Below are 12,705 nucleotides of genomic sequence, written 5' to 3'. Positions count from 1 at the left end.
CTTATAATTGGAAGTTTGTACTCTTTGACCAACATCTACCCATGTCCCCCTGCCCCAGCTCCTGGTAAGCACCACTCTACTTTCTGTTTCTGTTTCTGTTTCTGTTTCTGTTTCTGTGACTCTCACTCTACTCTCTGTTTCTGTGAGTCTGGCTTTTTTTTTAGATTCCACATATAAGTGAGATCATATAGTATTTGTCCTTTTTATGACTAATTTCAAGGTTCATTCATATTGTCACAAATGACAGGATTTTCTTCTTTCTCGTGGCTGAAGAATATTCCATTATATATTATATATCATAATACACACAATCATTTATCAATTTATCTGTTGACAGATACTTAGGTTGTTTTTTTGCTATAAGCACTATGCTTTTTAATCCTCAAACAAACTCTATGAATTGGGCAGTCTTACTATTTTCTGTTTCACAATGAGGTTACTGAGGCCTAGAGAAGTTAAGTAGCTTGTGTAAAGTCACACAGCTAATGAAAGGTAAAGCTAGTTTTCAAACCCATGTCTATGTTAATATTTCATTGTACTTCTTTCCTCTCATGTTCTATTGCCTCTATATGGGGTCTATGTAAAGTCTTTAGTCTCATTAAAGAGAATAATTGTTTCCTATGGCTAGCTTCTATAGAATATTCTCAGAAGAAACATCTTCACATAATGTGTATGACTTCTAATCCCCTGGTCATATGGCTAGGGGTTGACACCATGACTTTGGAGGTCCATTTCCCTAATTATATTGTTCTCTTCAGAGGTTAATGTGGTGAGATGAAGCAAGGCATGGTTTAGGAGCTTGAAAATTCTCCTTAATGTCAGCTCTGCCTCTAATTGCCCTGGTGCTCTTGGTTGATATTTGACCTTACTCTATCCAGGGGCAGGAAAGAAGGTTCCTACTAAACAAAGATCAATTATGAGACCTTCTCCAATATCCCATCATCTTAATGGGTTTCAATTTCCTCCATTCTAAAGGAAAGGGAACATGTTTTAATATATTTTCTTTAAGTCGTTTCAAATGTTATGTAAGCTCAAGAGATACTAAGACAAACATGGCACTCTCCCTTTTCACAGTCCACTAGAATAAACATACACCACAACAAATAATTAAAATTGATATGCCATGGTCTATTAAAGACAACGTTTTAGAATTCACAAGAGAGAATTTTGTGAGGAAAAAAAATCAGAGAAAGCTTCAGATAAAAGGTGATATTTGATCCAGATCTTAAAGATAATGAAAACAACAGTTGCTGAGTATTTTGTGTCAAACACTCTTGTAAATGCTTTCTATGCATTTTTTTTCTTTAACTCTTCCAGTGAAATTATAAGCCAATTATTATGACTGTTATTTTACAGACTCAAAATCACACAGTTACTAAAGGGCAAAATCATGATTCAACCCTATGAATCCTCATTTATTAATGAATAAGTATTGTTTCAAGAGCTGTTCTAGATTGGCAGTTCTCAACCAGGACTGGCTTTGTTCCATAGGAGATGTTTGGCAAAGTCTTGGGGCATGTTGGGTTATTTCAAGAGGGGGTGTGCTATAGGCATCTAGTGGGTAAAGGCCAGGAATACTCTAAATATCCTACAATGCACAGAACAGCTCTCCACAATGAACAATTATTTGGCTCAAAATGTCAATAGTTCATTAACAAACCTGTTGACATTGAAAAAGCCCTGTTTCAAATGTTTAGGGTACAGCAGCAGGGAAACAATGGCTCTGGGATCAATCATCTTACACTCTTTTGGATACAGAGAGAAAATAAACAAAATTAGTAAAACCATATACAATAGAATCCCATGTTGTGACAAGTAGTATGAAGAAAAATAAAGCAGAGAATGAAAACGTGCAAAAGATACTCTAATTTAAAAAGAGTAGTCAGAAAATACCTCTTTGTGGAAGTAGTACTTGAGCAGAATGAAATGAAGGAAAAAGCCATGTGAATATCTAGAAAATTGAAAGTGCAAAGACCCTGAGGCAAGAGGTATATTCTAGTAATAGAATGTTCTAAGAATGTTCAAGGTGGCCAGTGTGTGTCTACAAAAGGGATGAACAGTGCAGAGAATTCTGGGAGACTATGACAAGGAGTCAGTGGGAGGCCAGATCATGTAAGACTTTATAATTTATGGTAAGTATATTAGATTTTGTTTTATGTGTGATAGAAGGCCACTGGGGGATTTTAGCAGGGAAATAACATAATGAGATTCACATTTTAAGAATAACACTGTAGCTTATGTAGGGGGAAAAAACCATTTGAGATACTTCTCTTTCCATTAGTATGTCTGGCTGAGAAGACCAACATCCTGCTAAAATTAAGTAAAAGTGCTGAATTAAAAATAATCTTCTTAAAAACACTGAAACACTGAAGTCATCAAGTCAAAATATAAATGAAGACAAGATTTCCAATAGCAATGAAACTACTTTTGTTGCCAAACCTGTAGGAACTGAACTTCCTTTGTGTGATCTCAGGGGCTGGATAGGGGCTGTGGGGAACAGAAAGCAATGCCTAGGATCATCACAAAAACGGACAATCTAATAAGAGCCCCTATTTTCATAGATCTTAGAATCCATACACTTACAACTTCAGTGTAAATGTGAACTACAAGTAAACCTGACTTTGTTTCACATTAATCTCTAATGAAGAGCAAGGAAAATTGCCTTATAAATGCTAATAGACGCTTGTTGGGGGAGACACATAGATTTTTCAACTAAAATCTGGCCCAAATAAATATTAGGAACCCAAATTCATATTGCCCGAATATCTTCCAAAAAAACTTAGGCCACAAAATTAGTTTAAAGTAATCCTCAATGGGTAGTAGCCCCAGACACTTGACACAAGAAAAAAAGAAAAATTCTCTTTGGAGAAAGTCATATACATTTGAATCTCAAAGAATACGAAACAATAATTTTCTGAGGAAAATGAAAGGCTCACCATAAAAAAAAATCATTTAATAACTAGAGTATGTCAGTTGAAAGAATTTAAGTGTAGCTAGTATTCTATGGTCCCTATATTGTCAAGAGGAAGAGAAATGTGTCTTTGGAGTATATACCTACTAGTGCAATTGCTAAGTCTTAATGTAGCTCTATTTTTAACTTTTTGAGGAACCTCCATACTGTTTTTCCAGAGTGGCTGTACCAGCTTGCATTCCCACCAACAATGTAAGAGGGCTCCCCTTTCTCTGTATCCTTGCCAACATTTGTTGTTTCCTGAGTTGTTAATTTTAGTCATTCTTTTTTTTAATTAATTTATTTTTTTTAATTTTAGTCATTCTGACTGGTGTTAAGGTGGTATTCTCATTGTGGTTCTGAAACTAATAATATACTACATGTTAATTGAATTTAAATTTCAAAAAAGAGGAAGAGAAGTGTATTGAAAAGTGAAGTATGCATGTTATAATTTATAGGGTAATCACTAAAAATAGAATTGTGTACCCGGAATTTAGTAGCATGAAAAAAAATGCAAATATAAAAAATATTTGATTCAAGAGAAATCATGAAGGAAGGAAAGAATAATAAAATAGCTCAGACAAGTAAAAGAAGAAAATTATATGTTAAGATATAAATGCAAATATACCAGTAATTACCAATTAATATATACCAATATACCAATTAATTTAAATTGAACTAAATTATCCAGCTATAAGACCAGTATTTTCTGGCAGGATTAAAAATTCCAAGAACAACAACAAAAATTCCAAGTACATGCTCTTAACAAGAAACATCTAAAATATAAATTCTGAAAGCAAAGGATGAAAAACTTTTAGCAAATTCTAGTCAAAAGAAAAAGAATTAGAGCTATTTCTATAAAACAAAATAGATTATAAGGCAAAAGACACTGCTTAAGTGATAAAGTATCTCTAAATGTAAGCGCCATTAGGGCGGGGATTTTTTTCTATTTGGTCACTGCACCTACTATACAGTGCCTGGTGCACAGTAAATGCTCAATAAATAATAAGTAGATGTTAAATAAATGAATGGATAAACTTTCTAATGAGAAAAGATTCACTTCATCAGGAAGATATGGCAGTTTTAAAATTTGTATTTATCTAATAACATACCTACCAAATATGTAAAGCAAAATTTGACACAATTATAAGAAGGAAAAGGTAAGTTTATGATTAGAGAGAGGGATTTTAATATACCCTCTAAGTGATCAATAGAAAAATTAGCCAAGAATATCAGTAAGATAGCTCATTCTTGATGATAGACTATAAATGAGCAATGATACAAACAGGGAGAAGAGTTAAGATGCTTTACAAAAGTCGAGTTGAAAGGTGGTACTGTTCTGGACTTGGATAGAGCAGAGAAAGTAAGAAATGCTGAAATTCTGGATATATCCTGAAAGTGGAGAAAACGGGTTTTGCTTATGGATTGTATGGATATCTGAGGGAAATAAGGAGTTAAGCATAACTTCAGGAGTTTTTACCTGAGCAACCAGGTGAATGGTGTTTCTTTTATTGAAATGAGCTAACTGGGGAATTAGTGGGTTTGTACAAAAGATGATTGTGGAGGTAGCTCAAGAGATCAGTTTTGGACATATTAAAATGGAGATGCCAATTAGGTGTCCCAGTTGGAGCTATAAGGCAGTAAACTGGAAATAAAAACCTGGAATCCATGGAAGAAGTTGAGAATCAAATATAAACATGGGAATCAACAGCCAGATGGCAGTTGAAGCCATAAGACTGGATGAGATTATCTAAGTGAGAGAAGATACAGAGCCAAGAACTGAGTCGTGGTGCACTTTTATTGGCTGGAAGAATGGGGGTGGAGATAGCAAATGAGACAGGAAGGGAAAGTCACAAAGGTAGGAAGAAAACAAGTATTGTGTCATATTCTGGTAGTCAAGTGAAAAAAAAAATTCTTCAAAAAGTGACCAGCTATGTCAAATGCTGCTCAGAAGTGGAATAAGATGAGTACTGAGACTTGATCATCAAATTAAGCAGGATGGAGGTCACTGGCAGCTTTGACAAGTGTGGTTTCAGTGCAGTAGTGAAGATAACATCCTGACTGAATCACTTTAGTTTCAAGAGGTAACAGGAGATATCAGAGAGGGAGACAGAACATGAGAGACTCCTAACTCTGGGAAACGAACAAGGGGTGGTGGAAAGGGAGGTGGGCAGGGGGTGGGGGTGACTGGGTGCTGGGCACTGAGGGGGGCACTTGATGGGATGAGCACTGGGTGTTATGCTATATGTTGGCAAATTGAAATCCAATTTTAAAAAAAGAGGTGACAGGAGGAGAGCAAGTGGAGATGGTAAGCATTGATTTTTTTCAGGCTTTAGCTTCAAACGGAAGCAAAGGAGGCAGAGAAAAGGCATGATAAAGTCAGAATATGTTTTTCTGTCTTAAAATGGAAAGAATGACAGTATATTTGTATAGTAATTAGAATGGTGAAATCAAAAGAAAAAATAATTATGAAAGGAAGAGAGAAGATAGCTGCATGAGAAAAGTCTTTGAGCAGAAGATACCGGGTGTCATCTAATGGCTTTGATAGACTCAAAGATAGATTGGTTAGATATTTTGACTCTACCACTCAGTACAGGAGCACAGCAGTAGCTGCCTTTTAAATGGTTTATAAGTCTCTTTTGCAGATGGCATAACCTTGAGATTGGAATCTGCGTGGAGAGCCACAGTCACTACACCAATCAACTTTGAGTTAGACGGTCGTACTAATTGAAGATAATGTCCATAATAACTCTTGCTGTGACATTTGATATCTTTCAAATCTGCAGTGTTTCCCACTAGAGGTCCCTTGCAATTCTAAAATAATCTGACAAACTCCATTTCATCAATCTTCTAATCTGTGATCAATCCAAATGAAAGTATGTGCTCTTCCATAAACTTGGCTCCTCTCACTTCTGATTTTTTTCCCATTATTCCTCCTGCCTTGAATCCTTTGCCCCCTCCCACCTTCTCCCCTTTTTAATTGCCACTGATCCCTATAAAGATAGCATGAATATTCCTGAAAGCCTTCCTTAATGTCTCTAGTCTGTCTTCCCTGAATCCAAATGGCACTTCATCGTAAATGTTCCTTGTATCTATATATGACCTCTACTCAACTGTTAACTCTTTGCTAAAAGGATCTGAGTCTGACAAAGCCAAAGGATTACTCAGTATATAGAAACAAGCAATTTATACTCCTTGAAGAGCTCTAAGTACTCAGCAAGTTTCTAGTCCCCTCCATTGTTAGGGGATATAGATGGGCTATGGGGAATATGGATGGACCAGTACAGATAGTAAGGCTTGAAGCATGAATGGAAAGGAATAAGTTGTGTTAACGAAGCTCCTCAAGAGACCCTTTTCTTTCTTGTGTATGCAGCTTAGCTTAGTTCTTTATGTGAAAGTATGGGTACTAGAGTAGAACTTTCCTTGACATAGGTCAACACAAATATATAGAGTATGATCAATAGGATTCTACAGAGTAATAAACCAAGGCACCAAGTGGCAACAGGTCATCTGGTAAGTTATTAATATACCTCAAAGCCCTAATGTGCTCATCTGGGCTGAACAGCTCTTCCTGTGACACATTAGACATTTTAATGCAAAATCAAAGCTAAAATGCCAGCATGACTAATAATTAAAATGTTGAACATTGTAAGGGGAGAAGAGAGAGAAGAGGTGGAATATTTCACATACCAGGTAAGGATCACAGAAGGGTGGTTCCTTGCAGGTTCCAGAAGCTGACTGTGTTAACATATTCACGAAAAAAGGAATAATCAGTCACAGGGGACAGTCACATGCAAACTAAAGTCATCTTGATTAGAGTAAAAACTTCTGTGCCACTTTAGAAATGGAAATTCTAACTGCCAGGTAGAGCCACACGATAGAACCACAGCATGTCTGAACTGGAGATTATTTAATCACCATATTAAATTCCCTCATTTTACAAAGGAAAAAACTGAGACAAGTAAAGGGGATGTGATTTGTGCAAGGTCGCAGAGCTAGTTAGAGGCAGAGCTGAAGGCAAGACTCAAAATTCCTGATTCATAAGCCAGTGAAATGCAACTGTAAGTCAATATCAATTCAACACATATTTATGGAACAGCTGAGATGGGTCAAACACAGTAAGTCACAAGCAGCAAAATGTGACATCAGGGGCTGACTACAGCACATTGACACTGCCATTTTCCTGATGAAGGACTAGCAGCTGGCTAGCTTTCTGGGTAGCCCAAGAAGCAAAAGTTTCGTCTCCTTTAAGGCATTTAAAAAATCTCTCTTCTCCATACAAGTGCTGACTAATAGAAATACAATGTAAGCCGATATGTAACTTAAAATTTTCCAATAGCCACAATACAAACATTTTAAAAACCACTGAAATTAATTTTAGTAATATATTTGATTTTACCTAATATATCTAAAATAGTATCATTTCAACATATAACTTAAAAAATTTTAATGATATATCACACCTTATCTTATTTGTATTGTTTCCAAAATCCAGCATGTATTTTGTACTTAGAGCAAATCTCCATTTGAACTGACTACATGTCAAATGTGGCTAGTTATGGAACAGCACGGCTCCATATTACGTACTAGAAAAATCAGTCCCTGACACATTTCTGAAAAGTAATTAAAATGCAACTTTAACATATTACATTTAATAATCCAATAAGTTACAAAAAGCAGAAAAACGCCTTTTCAGATGAAGTCCTATGAACTTCAATTAAGTGTCCCACTTCCCTTGGTTATTCTATACCATGCCTGAGCACATCAGGTCACCAGAAAGGTTAAATGAAAAGAAGCAAAAAGAACATTTAAATAAAATGTTATATTAAACCCAATAGGTTTTTAATGATTTCTGGCCTTCATTTATTCCAAGTCTTTATAATTGGGATTAAACATTATTTTCACAGTAGCAAGTCTGAACAGATAACAACAGGAATAGAGACACTTTCTGGTAAGACATTAGGGACTAAACTATCCATTTCAAATTAGTTTTTTCCCCCAATATCACTGTCAAGACTAGTTTTTCATAAAAGGAAGATCATTTTACACGGCAGGAATTGCTAAGCAGGCTAGAGGTTCCAAACCCATTACCTGTTCATCACCTAGCTAATAGATGTTCATCCTCTATAACCTTGGAGAAATTCTACACAAAATTCAAATGCAACATCAACTCATATTTCTGAGCCCAGTGCTGCAAAATATGGCTCAACAATATTACAGAATCTTTCAAATGATAACTTTTTAGAAAATTCAGAATTTATGGTCACAGTAACTATAAATTAATGAAATGCCAAAACAAATTTTGGAGCCCAAGAAAATGTAGCCTAATGTTATATAGTAGCTGACTAGAAGGTAGTTTCTGCAAATCACTACACGTCACCCTCTTAGATGTACAGATTTCCTGTCACTCTATAGCATAGATGTATGGGGAAAATTAGGTACAAACCTTGGGCGTTTCTTAATTTTTTTTCATGGCTCTTGCTTCATGCACTGCCACTTGAAGAAATATCACTTTTCTTTTCCTGAAAAAGTGTAAAACACATTATTTCATTTCCAGGTCTTTGGGGAAAAAAAATCTTACTTTATCTCTAGTTTGTCTTCAATTTCAAAATGTGCTACTCTAATTACTAACAGGATAAACAGTGAAAGTTTATATGCCATATGGCTTAAAATGACTAAAAGATTGTATGTCTAAGGGAAATGCCAGAAATTTAATTTTCATAGAAATTCACTCTCAAATAGAGATGGCTCCATTTTTTAAAACCTGAGTGTTTGGAATTGTTTGGGGGGTGGAAACCTACCAACATTTTTTTTTTTTTGCCCACTGTGTAAATTCTGCAATACTCAGTATATTTATCTGGGGGCATTTGCAAATTGGAGGATATTCTAAAGAATGTGACTAGGATGTTATGTAAAGAGAATTAAATCATGTCATGTAAGAAATGGCTGAGGGAAATGGAGAAAAGACCATGAGAAGATGCCAACTTTAACAAAAATACTAACAGATCTAAAGGGAGAAATATACAACTGTACAGTAATAGTAGGGGACTTTCAACAAAGAATACAGCACAAAGACAGAAAATCAACAGGGAAACAGGGAAATATTGGACTTGGACCATACTTTAAGCCAAATGAAACTAATAATATACAGCATTCCACTGAACAGCAGAAAAATAGACATTTTTCTCAGCAATACATTGAACATTTTCCATTACAGATCATATGAGAGGTCACAAAAGGAATCTTGGCAAATTTAAAAAGATTAAAATCATACTGAAGCTGGGTAAGGACACTACAAGAGAAGAAAATTACAGGCCTATATCCTTTCTGAACATAGACACAAAAATTTTCAACAAGATACTACCAAACAGAATTCAACAACACATTAAAAAGATCATAAACCATGATCAAGTTGGATTTATCCCTAGGGTGCAATGATTGTTCAACATGCCCAAATAAGTCTATGTGATACATCACATAAACAGAATAAAGAATAAAAATTACATGATCACCTCGATAGGTGCAGAAAAATAATTTGACAAAATCCACCACTTTTTAATGATAAAAGTCTCAACAAATTAATTGTAGAAGGACCATAACTCAACATAATAAAGGCTATACATGACCAACCCACATTTAACGTCATACTCAACAGTAAAAAGCTGAAAGTTTTCCTCTAAGATCAGGAACAACAACAACAAAAAAAGATGCCCAAACTCACCACTTCAATACAATATAGTACTGGAAGTCCTACTGAGAGCAATTAGGCAAGAAAAAGAAATAAAAGGCATTCAAATCAGAAAGGAACAAGTTCCATTGCTTCTATTTATAGATGACATGATCTTATATGCTGAAAACCCTAAAGAATCCACCACAAAATTATCAAACTAGTAAATGAATTCAGTGAAATTGCAGGGTTCAAAACCAATTTACAACAATCAGTTGCATTCCTACACACTAACAAGGAGCTACTGAAAAGAGAAATTAAGGAAACAATAATTTATTAAGTGGTTTTGGGAGAAAAATATCTTCTATCAGCCCTGTCAGAGATTCTCAGGTTTGGCAGTTTGTCAAACTGGTGCTAACAACTCCAGTTTGTGTGCTTTCTCCAAATCTTGCAGTCAGACCAGCTTTCTGGCATGTTCCCCTACCATCTGCAAAAGCTTGCACACCCACCCCCCTCAAGGGCATGCACAGAGAGCCAGCCACAGTGTGTATGTGTGTGGGGGAGTGAACGGTGGGGGTACCTGTGGGCCTGTTGGACGATCCACAGGCTAGTCATCCCCAGTGGTTTTGGGGCAGGCTTCCTGATGAATTCTGCAAAGTACTTAGTAGGATCTACATCCCTTTGATGCTCTTGAAGAACCCTGTTGGCGGTTCTTCCAGCCACTCAGCTCTAGTTGTGCAGCAATCTTTATTCTGGACTGGATGAGAAAGAAGTGAGCCTCTCTGGCAGAGTTCTGCACGGCTGGGGCAGCTGGATGTTCACCTACACACTCACTTTCCCATGTGGCAGAAACAGCAGGCTAAGAACTCTCTCTTGGTACCGAGCTGTGCTGCTGTGGGGGAGGAGAGATGCTGGTAAAAGGAAACTAGTCCTTTTATCCTCTTCTGTGTTTCCAATCTCAGGTAGCTTTGTCCCAACAGCGTGCTGGAACTTCTCTGCTGGACTCTTGGACTTCCACAAAGGTACTCTAGTCTGTGAGTGATTCCCAAAATAGGTATTTTTTTTTCAATGGGAAGATAGTAGAAAACTCCTATTCCACCGTTTCCACTCAAGGAAGTGGAAGTTTAATGTCTTGGTAATGGTCCTCCTTGAGCAATAAAAATATTGTCCTTTAAGGTTTGGGACACTGACGTGACCCTTCTCACAATCAGCAAAATAAAAGCCTGGGAGCTCTTTTGCTCAGGGTTCTGTGGATCGAACATTATTCTTCGACCAGAGTCTACGGCATTATTACATGTAAATGATGTAGCTGTTAAGAACCATGTTAAAGGAATCTAACATTCCTCTAGTGAAATTTTGTGACATATTATATCCAAAAAGCAATCACTAAACAGCATCATAGCAGGATAGCTAATTAAATTATAGCTATATATTTAGACACATATATAGAAACAATACAAGAAAAAGGTATACCAGCTTGCTCACAGTTCTTTTCTCCAGAGGTGGAATTTGGTTTATTTTCCTTTTTTGTAGTCTTATGCATTGGCTACATTTAGAGTAATTAATATGTATTATTTTGGTAATCAGAAAAAAATTACGTTATTCTACAAATATAATTAAATAAGAAACATTGAATGCCATAAAATTAATTGCTTGGGGTAGTTCTTAATTAGCCCAGTTTTTTCTACAGTATGCTCGAAAATCCCCACTGGGTCTAATAAGAATGATAAAGTCCTGTGGGGGAGGGGAAGAATTGATTCATTTTCTTTTTTTTTTAAGATTTTATTTATTTATTCATGAGAGACACAGAGAGAGAGGCAGAGACACAGGCAGAGGGAGAAGCAGGCTCCATGCAGAGAACCCGATGCGGGACTCGATCCCGGGTCTCCAGGATCAGGCCCTGGGCTGAAGGCTACGCTAAACCGCTGAGCCACCCGGGCTGCCCCATTTTCTATTTTTAATAATGGTCTCATGGATCGTTTCTAGTTTCTTTTTTTTTAATAATAAATTTATTTTTTATTGGTGTTCAATTTGCCAACATACAGAATAACACCCAGTGCTCATCCCGTCAAGTGCCCACCTCAGTTCTAGTTTCTGATTATAAAACTAACACACATTGGATTTATCCAGGAATATAATTCATAAAGATGAGTTTAAATATATAAAACTAAAAGTCTCATTTTGAACACACAAATAATACAGAACAAAATAATTCAGGACACTTCATTTAAATCCTTAAGATTAAATCTCTTAATTTAAATAAAGAAAATATATTATTTCCATTAAAATATCATCTTCTTGGAAAATGCAACATAGTTCCTACAATGAGAAACATAATAGACTGGTTATCTGGATCTGCTAAATATCTTACTGTGAATTAGATAAGTCAGATTTATCTCTATATCCTCTTCTGGAAATGATCAGAAATGATATAGATAATACATGTATTTCTACAGAGCAGCTCTCTAGAACACATCACGACTTCAAAGTTTATTTTCTGAGCAAGCAATATTTTCCTCAGGTATAAAATGAGGGAGTTGGAATAAATTGATCTACAATGACCCTTAAACAGGTCAATTGTCACCCTACAGACACACCAGCTCCATGAAGGAACCTGTATTTTTTTTTTAAGATTTTATTTATTTATTCAGGAGAGAGACAGAGAGAGAGAGAGAGAGAGAGAGAGAGGGAGGCAGAGACACAGGCAGAGGGAGGAGCAGGCTCCATGCAGGGTGCCCGATGTGGGACTCGATCCCAGGATTCTGGGACCACCCCCTGAGCCAAAGGCAGACGCTCAACCACTGAGCCACCCAGGCGTCCCAAAAGCACCCCAGTCTTATACAGAGTTTCAAAATACTAACTTAAGAACACATTTGTTCCCATGAAGGAATACCCTTTACCAATCTGACCCAATTTACCAATCTGACCACTTTGAAATGTCCCTGCAATTTTAAAGCATACCAGCCTCACCCACAGAAATACCTCCTGCTCCACAGAGCAGGAGGCAGGAGGCCTGATACAGAGGCCTTATTTGCAAGTAAAGGATGACATTCTGTTTTTCAGAAGTATTTAAACTGCACCATTTACC

The 12,705-nt window shown here is 36.4% G+C and overlaps 1 long non-coding RNA gene across 1 annotated transcript; it reads right to left on the bottom strand.

Annotated features, from left to right (window-relative positions):
- Positions 1–6,640: 6,640 nt before the first annotated feature.
- On the bottom strand, positions 6,641–10,949 carry LOC111094890. The gene is made up of 3 exons (XR_005386019.1): positions 10,198–10,949; positions 8,397–8,472; positions 6,641–6,688 (listed from the first exon to the last, which is right to left on the bottom strand). It is a non-coding gene; the product is annotated as an uncharacterized LOC111094890 (long non-coding RNA).
- Positions 10,950–12,705: the final 1,756 nt, after the last annotated feature.

This window comes from Canis lupus, chromosome X, assembly GCF_011100685.1.
Source record: "Canis lupus familiaris isolate Mischka breed German Shepherd chromosome X, alternate assembly UU_Cfam_GSD_1.0, whole genome shotgun sequence".
NCBI lineage: Eukaryota > Metazoa > Chordata > Mammalia > Carnivora > Canidae > Canis > Canis lupus.
This window is presented reverse-complemented; position numbering and strand designations above follow the sequence as displayed.